The sequence below is a fragment of the Herpailurus yagouaroundi genome, unplaced genomic scaffold, assembly GCF_014898765.1.
Source record: "Herpailurus yagouaroundi ecotype Mexico unplaced genomic scaffold, PumYag 210, whole genome shotgun sequence".
In the NCBI taxonomy this organism is placed as follows: Eukaryota; Metazoa; Chordata; class Mammalia; order Carnivora; family Felidae; genus Herpailurus; species Herpailurus yagouaroundi.
In genome coordinates this window covers 122,122-134,925 of record NW_024412441.1, presented here as the reverse complement: position 1 = coordinate 134,925, position 12,804 = coordinate 122,122, and positions in this window count along the sequence as shown.

Below are 12,804 nucleotides of genomic sequence, written 5' to 3'. Positions count from 1 at the left end.
TATATATATATATATATATATATATATATATATATATATATATATATGCCTTCTTAAATAACTCATGTTTTCATTTTGTGTTTTTCATATTTCATGTATTCTTCTCTGTCTTTTCTTTCCCCTAACATTAAGTTTGTAAGATTCATCCATGATGATGTATGTGACTGTAGTACCTTCACTTTTCACTGTTATGTAATATCTACCACATGAATAGAAAATTACTTACCCTACCATGAATGAGCATTTGGGATGTTTCCATTTTTTTGTTATGAACAGTGATACTATGAGTTTCCTTGTGCTTGTCTACTGATGGATAGTGTAAGAGTTTCTCTCAGATTTGTAGCAATGATTACAATTATTGGATCACTGGATATTTATATTCTTCAACGTTCTCAAGTAATGCTCAATTGTTTTCCAAAGCAATTGCACCAACTTAAATTCCACAAGCAGTATAATACATACTCAGCAGCATGTGCTAGCATATGGATTTTTTCATTTTGCCAATCTGAAGGTCATAAAGTGATCATCAGTTCCCTGACTGCTAATGAGGTTGTACATCTCTCATGTTATTGACCATACTGGATTTCTCTTCCATGAAATGCTCCTTCATATATTTTTCCTTACTTGGTTATATAGCTTTTGGTTAGTTATTGTTTAAGTACTCGGCACGAGGCTAAGATTTTTCACATAGGTTATCTCAGTAAGCCTCACAGCCTACTGCCTTGAATCTTTTTCTGGAGCAAGGGATTTATATATGTTAATAAGTCTCTGCTATTGTATATGGTATCTATCTATAAAATGAAAGAAAAAGAAACATGCTTGTAAGTTTCCTATCCTATTAACAAAGTGTTATGCATCCAGACCCAACACATTTATTTTAGGAATGACCTTAATTCTGGCTTTATTTCACAAATACTATCTGAAAGCAGCATTGGTTTTATCAGTTAAGGAGTTAATTATTTTTCATCAAAAATAGCTTGCATTTGGAAAAGAAGATTATAAAAGACAGAAAGGGGCTGGTGGTTTAGCCCCTTGCTGATTCAAGTGTAGAACACAGGCCAGCAGCAGCAGCAGCAGCAGCAGCAGCTGGGAGCTTGTTAGAAATACAGACTCCCGAGCCTCCCCCCAGATGAATGAATCAGTATCTGCATTTTATAAGGTTCCCAGGTGACTCATAGGCACTTTAAAGTTTGAGAAGGGCTGATTAGCTAAATGATGGTAAACACCCTATATGTGAGACCTGGTCAGTACTAAGGCTGAAAGAACGCATTTGTTTTTCTAGCACATATATAGAGCAAGCAAACTATGCCTGGCATTTTTAGGTATACATGTTTGAATATCTGGGGGGACAACCTAGGTGAAATGGAGCCGAGAACAAGCGAGTTGTGTTGATCCATCAGGTAGGATTCTGGTCTCATGGCTCAGAAAAATAAAACAGAACACACAATTTGGCCTGAAACATATCTAATCAGGGTCCAATTTATGTTTTATTTTTTTCCAGAATGATCCATAACATTGATCCAGCTCCCCACTTCATTTTCAATGTATGGTTCAGTCTGACAGTCTTATATTAACTAGATGGGTCCAACTAATAGATTTTCAAGCTGTAGGATGATAGAAATAGTTTGTACCAACAGTCTCATTTTACAGATGAGATGAAGGAAGCATTGAGCAATTCAGTGAGAGATCACACAACAGTGAGGGACAGAAGTCGGGTCCAAGCCACAAGTCTTTCCCATTGAATCAGAGGTCCCGATTAGGAATTTCCCAGCTCTCTAGACATATCTACTGAACAGGGTAAAATTCAGTGATTTTTTTTTTTTTATGATCGGAGAATAAATTAATATTTTGGGTACATGGCCTTATAATCCAAAAATGACACAGAAAGCAACTTTATTTTCTAAAATTATTATTTTTTAAAATTATTTTTTTAATGTTTATTTATTTTTGAGAGAAAGACAGAGTGTGAGTGGGAGAGGAGCAGAGAGAGAAAGAGACACAGAATCCAAAGCAGGCTCCAGGCTCTTAGCTGTCAGCACAGAGCCCAATACGGGGCTAGAACTAATGAACCACGAGAACCCCTATTATTATTTTTTAAGTAGGCTTCACACTCAATGTGGGGTTTGAACTCATAACCTTGATATCAAGAGTTCCATGCTCTACTGCCTGAGCCAGTCAGGCACCCCAGAAAGTAACTTCTTTAATGACAGGATTCTAGAACACATGTATTTCTACCCCCTATAACAATCGTAAAGGAGCAAAGGAACTGAAGTGGCACTATCTTCCATATCCCTTTCTCACCAGTGATGAGTTTGGACCCTCAGACTTTTCAACTCTTCACACTATACCCTACCTTAGAATTCAAAGTAATGACTTAAAATCTTAACTCTGGCAGCTTTCTAATCCCTAAATTACATTGATAAGGCCAACTCCACACTTACTTAGTGGCCTCGCCTCCATAAGGGCAGAGGTGGAGGGACCCTATTGTTCTGGGCTTCCTTTCTTTGTCTGCTCCCAGCTCCTGGCCGGTCACCTCAAGCCATCCTTCTGCTCTCCGAGATCTAAAAAAGGCCTGGGGTTTTCCCTGCTGCTGGGCTGGTTTGTGACAAAAACTGTCTCTCCCCTATTTTAAAACTTCCCTTTCCCTGTAAGGAGTATTTCTGTGGTCACTAGGGACTTTTACAACTAATAGTAAACACAGAGATTTAAGCAGCTCAAAGTGATTTACATATGCCTTTAAAAATCATAAAAGAAGGATACAGATAAACTGCTAGCAGAGGTTCTCTCCTGGGAGGGGGACAGAACTAGGTGGAGGAAGTTCAAGAGCACTTTTACCCTACCTGAATTGCTAGAATATTCTGCAAAAAAAAAAAAAAAAAAAAAATCCACTTGTTATTATTTAAATAACTAAAGTAAATAATCATGGGAAAGCCAGAACATTAAAACTGTAGAGGCAACTGGGTGGCCGTGAGATCAAGCCCCAAGTCAGGCTCCACAGTAGAGGCTGCTTAAAGTTCATTCTCTCTCTCTCTCTCTTTCAAAACAATTCTAATCTGTATATTAAAGGAAATCAAATTCCCCATTCCTGATTCCCTAACCCACTCTCCAGAAGAAACCCCTGTTAGCAAATTCTTTTAGGTCCTTCCATAGTCTATGTTCTGGGTGTATTTAAGCATACCCATTTCTCTCTCTCTCTCAATCTCTCTCTCTCTCCCTATTTATTTATTTATTTATTCCTACAGAAAATAGGAAGATACATCAAAAAGCATGGTTCTGAACTTCCTTTATTCATGCAACATTGTACCTTGAGTAGGATGGCTCTTACCAGTGTGCCACACTCAAAAAAAAAAAAAAAAGTTTCTTTTTTTTTTTTTCAACGTTTATTTATGTTTGGGACAGAGAGAGACAGAGCATGAACGGGGGAGGGGCAGAGAGAGAGGGAGACACAGAATCAGAAACAGGCTCCAGGCTCTGAGCCATCAGCCCAGAGCCCGACGCGGGGCTCGAACTCACGGACCGCGAGATCGTGACCTGGCTGAAGTCAGACGCTTAACCGACTGCGCCACCCAGGCGCCCCCCCCCAAAAAAGTTTCAATTAATAAGCTGTATTTTTTAGAGCAGTTTTAGGGTCACAGCAAAACTGAGCAGAAAATATAGAGAGTTCTCATATATCCCGTCCCCATATCCACACAGCCTCCCAGACTATCAACATCCCACCACACAGTAATATGTTCGTTACAAATAATGAACTTGTACTGATACACCATTATCACCCAAAGTCCATAGTTTACATTAGGGTCCACCCTTGGTGTTGTATATTGTATAAGTTTTGACAAATGTCAAGTGATGTGTACTCATAACTGTAGTATCATACAGAACAGTTTCACTGCCCTAAAAATCCACTGTGCTCTATTCATCCCTACCTATCCTCCTCCTCCAACCCCTAGCAACCACTGATCTTTTTACTGTCTTCATAGTTTTGCCTTTTCCAGAATCATTGGAATCACTCAATGTTGGAATTTAAGACTCCTCCATGTCATTTCATTGCAGGATAGCTTTTTTTTTTTTTTAAGTACTGAATAATATTCCATTATCTGGATATACCACAATTTATTTTCCATTCCCCTGATGAAAGACATCTTGGTTTCTTCCCAGTTTTGGCAATTATGAATTAAACTGCTATAAACATCCATGTGCAGGTTTTTGTATGGGCATAAATTTTCAACTCACTTGGGTAAATACCAAGCAGTGTGATTGCTGGATCGTATGTTAAGAATATGTTTGTTTTGTAAAAAACTGCCAAACTCTCCCAAAGTGGCTGTATCTTTTTGCATTTTCCATCAGTAATGAATGAGAGTTCTTGTGGCTCTACATCCTTCTCAGCATTTAGTGTTGTCAGTGTTTTGGATTTTGGCCATTCTGATAGGTGTGCAATGATATTTTATTGTTTTAATTTGTAATTCTCTAATGACATATTATGTGGGACATCTTTTCATATGTTTACTTGCCATTTGTACATCTTCTTTGGTGAGGCACCTGTTCAGGCCTTTGGCCCATTATTATTTTTTTATTGACTTTATTTATTTAAAAAAAATTTTTTTAATGTTTATTTATTTTTGAGACAGAGGGAGACAGAGTGCAAGAGGGGGAGGGGCAGGGAGAGAAGAGACACAGAATCTGAAACAGGCTCCAGGCTCTGAGCTGTCAGCACAGAGCCCAATGTGGGGCTTGAACCCACAAACTGTGAGATCATGACCTGAGCCGAAGTCAGGCACTCAACGGACTGAGCCACCCAGGCGCCCCTTTACTGACTTTTTTTTAAAAGATTATTTATTTTGAGAGAGAGAGAGAGAGAAAGAGAGAGAAAGCACAAGAGCATGGGAGGGGCAGAGAGAGAGGGAAAGAGAGAGAATCCCAAGCAGGCTCCACACCATTAGCGCAGAGACTGACATGGGCTTAAACTCACAAACCACGAGATCACGACCTGAGCCAAAACCAAGAGCTGGATGCTTAACCAACTGAGCCACCCTGGCCCATTATTTCTTTTATTAATATTTTATTTTTAAGTAATCTCTATACCCAACATGGGGCTTGAGCTCACAATCCTGAGATCAAGAGCTGCACGTTCCACTGACTGAGCCAGGTGCTCTCTTTGGCCCATTTTTTAATTGGGTTGCTTAGTTTCTTATTGTTGACTTTTAAGAGTTCTTTGTGTATTTTGGATAAAGTCATTTTTTAAATGTTTGTTTGTTTGTTTGAGAGAACGCAAGCTGGGGAAGGGTAGAGAGGGGGACAGGGGATCCGAAGCAGGCACCACACTGATAGTAGTGAGCCCGATGTGGGGCTTGAACTCATGAACCATGAGATCATGACCTGAGCCAAAGTTAGACACTCAGCTGATTGAACAACCCAGGCACTCTGGATAACAGTCATTTATCAGATGTGTCTTTTGCAAATATTTTCTTCTAGTATGGGACTTGTCTTCTCATTCTCTTGATGCTACTCTTTTTAATGGGTCCATAGCACTTCATTGAGTATCTTAAATTGTTTAACCAGTTCCCTCTTGACGGTCATGTAGATTGTTTCTCTAACAATATTTGAGTATCTGTGTAAATATATATGTGGAATAAATTTTTAACAGAGGATTTCCAATATCAGAGGGTATGTGTATTTAATATTGTCATAAATATAGCCAACTTGCCTCCAGAAAAAAGTAGTACTTTCAAATATAATTGATAACATACTTTGTTTCTGGAGACCCTCTGTGCAATAGATAAATAACACATCCCACTTCATTTTCTTTTCTTTTTTTTTGTTTTTGTTTTTAAGGCATTATTTTTAAATAATCTCTACACCCAGTGTCGGGCTCCAACTTACAACCCTGAGATTAAGTGTCACAGGCTCTTGTTTCCGATTCTGTGTCTCCCTCTCTCTCTGCCCCTCCCCCGTTCATGCTCTGTCTCTCTCTCTGTCCTAAAAATAAATAAACGTTGGAAAAAAATTAAAAAAAAAAAAAAAAAAGAGTCACAGGCTCCACCAAATGAGCCAGCTGAGTGCTCCATCCCAGTTAATTTTCAAGATTAATGATAGACCAGGGGCACCTGGGTGGCTCAGTTGGTAAAGCATCTGACTCTTGGTTTCAGCTCAGGCCATGATCTCACAGTTTGTGAGTTCAAGCCCCACATTGGGCTCCAAGCTGACAATGCCAAGCCTGCTTGGGATTCTCTCTCTGCCCCTCCCCTGCTTGCACTCTCACTCTATCTCAAAATAAATAAATAAATAAATAAATAAATAAATAAATAAATAAATAAGATTAATGATGGAGTAAAGATCACTTGTGCACTATATATTTCACTGGAAGAGTCTCTTTCTTTCCATCTTTTTTTTTTTTTAATAGTCTTTTCTTTTCTTTTCTTTTCAAGAAAGAATGAGTGTCAGCTGGGGAGAGGGACAGAGGGATGGAGAGAGAGAATCTTCAGCAGGCTCCCTGCTCTTAAGCAGGCTCCCTGCTCATTGCAGAGCCTGACATGGGACTCGATCATGACCTGAGTGGAAATCAAGAGTCAGATGCTCAAACAACTGAACCACCCAGATGCCCCTAGAATAGTCATTTTTAAAGTCTGATTTAGGAATCACCTGGGATTCTTGGTGAATCAGTCAACAAATATATATTACCTAGTCAATTATGGACCTTATCCCAAAATGATTATTTGTATTTGGTAAAAAGTGGGCCACAGACTCCATATAAATATGATGAACATATATTTTGTCATCCAAACACCTGTAAAACAGGCATAACAGAGACTATTTCAAGCAAATTAGGACTTATGATCCCCTACATATTAGCTTTTACAACAATTTATAAGGATATATTTTTTAGGTAAAAAAAAAAAAAAGAAAAAAGAAAGGTACAGAACTATTTATAGAATGGTACATTCTGTGTAAGAATGAGAGAAAATTTGCTTATTTATGTATAAAGAAACCCTGGAAGCATATACTCCAGAGAAACCGATAAGACAGGACAGGAAAGAGCTTTTTATTTTACATTTTATATTGCTTATGCATTTTATATTGTTTGTGAATGTATTATATCAAGTGAAAAAATTAACATAAAAACTCTATAAATAAAGGATTGGGGGGAAGTGACTAATGGATACAGGGTTTCCATTTGGGGTGATGGGAAAGTTCTGCAACTAGAGAGTGATGGTAGTTGCACAACATAAAACTTAATGCTACTGAACTGAATACTCTAAAATTGTTAAAGTGGTAACTTTTATGTTATGTATATTTTACCACAACTTGTAAAAATCTAAAAATAAAATAAACATGTGACACACACACATGTACACACACACACAAATAAGGACTCATTACCTTCAGCTAGAACAAACTATCCTAATTTTGGTTTATAAATATCTCACTAATAGATTAGAGAGTGTCCCCAAATTCCTTAAGGGGGAAGCTAGGTTAAACTATCATTAAAAACTCACATTAGAAATGTTCACAGGAAAATGACATACGTAAATAGAAGTTTCGTGGCTTATACAGATCTTAAAAAAAAAAAAAAAAAAAAGACCATGACTATGAAATAAATAAGTCATGGGATGTAATGATGTAATGTATGGCATGGTGACTATAGTCAATAATGCCGTAGTGCATATTTGAAACTTGCCAAGAGGGGCACCTGAGTGGCTCAGTAGTTTAAGCATCCAACTCTTGATTTCAGATCAGGTCATGATCTCGTGGTTTGTGAATTCAAGCCCCACAGATTCAAGCCCCACGTCAGGCACTTGCTCTTTATCTCTCTTTCAAAATAAATAAAATTAAATTAAAAAAAAAAAAAAAAGAAAAAGAAACTTGACAAAAAAGTAAATCCTAAAAGTTCTCATCACAAGAAAAACATTGTTTTTGGTAATTTGGTATGGTGATGGTTGGTAATAGACTCGTTGTGATGATCATTTCACAGTACATACAAATATTGAATCATTATGTTGTACACCTGAAGCAAACGTAATGTTATATGTCAATTATACCTCAATTTAAAAAAAGACCATTAAAGAGTCAGAATTTACCAGTGCCTCTGCAGAACTATTTATAAAGAAGATGAAATGGAAGAAATTATCTAAATAGAAATAGGTCCTTATAGAAAAAGATGGAATAGTAGGCTATGTTTATGAAATAGGATCATTTTTTGAGATGTTAATTTGTTAAATGTAGCAATGTATTTTGCTCACTATATTATTTTTCAGCCTCTATACAACCCCACCCTACCCCACTCTTCACAGGTCCTCTGTATCTAGGTCTTTTGTAAATCTTTTCCTGGAAATTTCTGCAAGAGGGAAAGTCAAAAGCAATTTAAAGCCAAGTGCTCTTCAGGTCTTTTCATAAAAGTGTAAGCCCAGTGAAGAGGAGGGAAGAAAGAGAGAGGCATCTGCTTGGGATAGGAAAAGGAAGGTTCTGGAATACTGGAATACCATGAACTTCATTACTATTTTTTTTCTTTAAGTAAGCTTCACACCCAGCTTAAAGCACGACATTGGGCTTGACCCCTGAGATCAAGATCTGAGCTGAGATCACGAGTTGGTCGCTTAACCAAGTGAGCCACCCAGGTGCCTGAATTTCATTACTATTTTGGGGGCCCAGGAAATGGTCAACACCTCAGAGTGGACTGGGGCATCTAGGATGACAGAACCCCAAGATGTCCTGCTGGGGCAAAAATGCCTGTACCTCAGGGAATAGAGTGCTACTGTACTTTAGGGGACCACATGGCTTGAGATCATTTTTTTTTTTTCTTTTGGCATTTCAGGCACAACATAAAGTGCAATCAACAATGATTATTAATTAATTTCCCATCACCTTAGTCTGATGGAAGCCAAAATTTGGGAATAAAAGTAATATTTCCTTATTTTACATATGTTAGAATTCAAATACAATACATACGTTTCATGTGAATATATTTTTGGAAATTTGATTGTGGTGGGCAGAACAATGGCCTCCCAAAGATGTCTATGTCCTAATCCCCAGAAAATGCAGTTTTGTTCATTGACAGGGCAAAGAGACTTTACAGATGTGATTAAGAACTGTAAGGAGTGCCTGGGTGGCTCAGTCGGTTAAGTGGCTGACTCTTGATTTCGGCTCATATCATAATCTCACAGTTCGTGAGATGGAGCCCCAAGTTTCACACCAACAGTATGGAGCCTGCTTTTGATTCTCTCTTTCCCTCTCTCTCTGCCCCTCTTCCGCTCATGCTCACTCTCTCAAAATAAATAATAAACTCAAAAAAAACAACAACTGTGAGTCCAATTTAATCACAAAATTTTAAAAGTGGCAAGGGGAGGTGTGAAGAAATCAGCAATGACATTGCGGGCCTTGAAGATGGAGGAAGGGGGGCATTAGCCAAGGGAATGCAGACACCTCTAGAAGCTGGGACAGGCAAAGGAACAGAATCTCCCCTATCATCTGCAAAAAGGAATAGAACTCTGCCAACATCTTGATTTTAATCCAATGACACTTGGTCAGACTTCTAACCTACAGAAACGTAAGATTGTAAATTTGTGTTGCCCCTAAGTTTGTGGAAACGTTGCAGCAGCAATAGAAAACTAATACATGGTTATAGAACCAATTCCCTTTTCTTTTCCTTATCTCTGCTTACTAGATACTTATTTTCTCATCTATAATTTGGTTTTCTTTCTTTCTTTCTTTTTCTTTTTTTACCAAACCCAGTGTAGAGAGAGCTTGGAATCTGGTTTTCATCAGAAGGAAAGAAGCCTACCCAAATGGCCATTCCCACTGCAAAATAAGAAGCTGGCTTATCAAAAGTTTCTTGGGAGCTTTTGGTTAGCTTGATTCAGTCTCCTAGAACTTGAGCATAGATTATCTCTGGAAATTATAATGTGCTACTTGGATTATGGGTATGTGTATAATTGAATTTCTCTACCTTTCCAGTGGTCCATTAATCCACCTTGTGAAGATCATTTTGCTAGCTTGTTTACCCTTCAATGATGATATTGTCTATTTGGAAAGACCAAATGAACACACACAAAGAATATTAACAATACAAACCAGAAGAATGATAAGGGCTGAAGGAAGATACAGAAGTAAATGCTATTCAGAGAAATTTGGAGGAGAGATCCAAAAGTCTCTTCTGATTGGGAAGACCAGAGGAGCTTACAAAGAAAGCAGGCATTTCTATGAGTAAAATACCGGAGGCAAATTTAGTTATAGCAGAAGAGATTAGTGAAAGATAAGATTGTAAGGGCAGATTGGAATCAGCTGCTGTAGGAGTCTGCTGGGCTAAAGAATTTGGATTGGGCAATCAGGAGCTATCAAGCGCTTTGGGAAAGGATCGTGAGGAAAACAGTCTTGAGAGAGATTCACATGGATCTACGGGACTATAGTTCTGGAACTAAGCTAACTACTTAAATACAGTCTAAATTCAAATATAAAATGCAAAAAGACAACAGGGAATATCTGGTAGAAAGCAAATACATGCTTTGAGTTTTTACTGGTCAAACTAACAAAGTCATGGCTAGATGTATCCTTTGTGTTGAAAAGATACTGTTTCTATCACATTGGTGTATGGACAGCACGAGAGCAAACAGTACCCCCTGAAAAGGAAAATCTTAGCTTGAGCCAATTTTAATAGAAGCTCAAATTCTGAGACCTTCATATTTATTAATACCATTGCTTCAGGGGCTGAGGTCCCTCTTGATTCTCAGCTGTAAGGAAATATTTATTTTGACATTAAGCAAATTTATAGAAAAATCCCCTACAAGTACTATACTCTATTTACAACTCCAAATTTTTTGCCAGTCTTGATTGTGGTCTGTATGCAGATTTTAGCATAGTTATAACCAGAATACAAATGATTTAACATTCTATTTTCTGAATTTAATTGGTTTCACATATATTTCTATGTATTAACATAGTATATATTTATTTCTTATTTTAAGTAGATATGTAGTATCTCACATACTAAGGTGTCACAGTTTGCTTAGTTATTCCTTGTTGTTGGCTGGTTTATTTGTTGATTCATTCATTTATTCATGATAAAACTATCCAGGCTTGTTTTCAGCATATGAATATAAAAGTTATAGCTCCTGCTCTCAAGGAATGTATAGAACAGGAAAGACAGACATGGAAAACAAGCGTAATACTGTTTTCTCTAAGGTGCAGAACAAACCCATTTTCCCAGGAATATTCACTATGCCCCAGTCCTTTCCAGGGTGATTATACATCCCCCCACCTCACTAACAATGGCAGCAAGCCCAGGACAAAGTTCATTTTTCCTGGGGCTATGAGCATCAGGGTTATGAAGGAGAGGTGCTGAGTCAGGCAGAGACTGCATTTGATAGTAACCAAGGGTGATGGGTGTTGGGTCTCCCATGGGGGGGGGGGTCTCCTAGTGTACTGAAACCACCACAACCTGGAGGGAGGGGTGCAGCTGGAGTTTGGCCAGAATAGTGAATGTGCTCAGACAACGTGGAGGCATCAGTAATTCCTTAGACCAGTCTCCAATCAGCTGTGGAGGCCAGATTTTGACACATTCAAACAGGACTGTCAAGGGCAACAGGAGATGGGGGTTTTGTCTTCACAGTTTTCCTTGGGAGGAGACATGGGTGTGGTAGGCATGATAGGCATCTCCTGGTTCAGTGATCGATTTTTTTGGAGGTGAATGAGGAATTAAGATTGTTTTGGTGTGTTTACTTAGGATAAAAGATAGCTGAGAATCTGTTTTCAGTAGGGTTGCCCAAAACAGAGGACACCTGGTTACATTTGAATTTCAGACATAAATAATGAATCATTTGTTTAGTGTACGTATGTCCCAGATATTGCAAACATATAGGGTCGCTCCCTTCGAAAAAGAATAGACAAGTTAGGGAAGGATGCAGGAAACTAAATGGATTCTCCTTTTCTCTGAAATCAGATCAGCTGCTAAGAGTGAGAAGACAGGTAGGAAGCAGAGGGTTTTTTTGTTTGTTTTGTTTTTATTTAAAAATTTTAAGTTTATTTATTTTGAGAAAAAGAGAAAGTGCTCCTGCGCTTGCATGAGCAGGGGCGGGGAAGAGAGAGAGAGGGAGAGAGAAAATCCCAAGTAGGCTCCATGCTGTCAGCGTGCAGCCCGATATGGGGCTCAAACTCAGGAACCCGTGAGATCATGATCTGAGCTGAGACCGAGAATCAGGTGCTTAACTGACCGAGCAACCCAAGCACCCTGTTTGGAGTTTTAAGACAAATTAATTACCCATGTTTTTGGTAATCCATATTTAATAAAACCTTGGTTTTTTTCAATTTCAAAAGCAATATTTTGAAAAAGAGGATAAAATAATCTTACTGCCCTAAAATAACTAATTTTAGTTCATGCTCTGTCAATATAGCTCCGTGTGTGTGTGTGTGTGCGCGCACACACGTGTCTATGTGTGTTTAGGTTGGTTCTAGCTGCTGATGCAGTTGAACTGTGTTAACTGGATACTTCTTGGAGAACTTGAAGTCATCTTGGCCTGAGGCATTAATATTTAACAGACCTGAGATTGATGGATTGATGATAACAAAATTAATTCAATCCACCTAGGTTTCTATCTGTTGATAGAACAGCAGGGCTATTCTACAGGCCAGAAAACAAGGGCTTTTGGAGGAAGCAATTGAAAGCAGTTGTGCCCTCTAGAATCTGGAAATCAGGGACAGGCTTTTCCATTGGTTTCCTTTCATCTTTGTTCTCAGACAAATGTCTCTTGATTGGTTGCTGAAGGCTCAGGTTGCCACTCTCCCTGTTCTTTAACTAAAATCTTGAGCTCTCAGTAAATA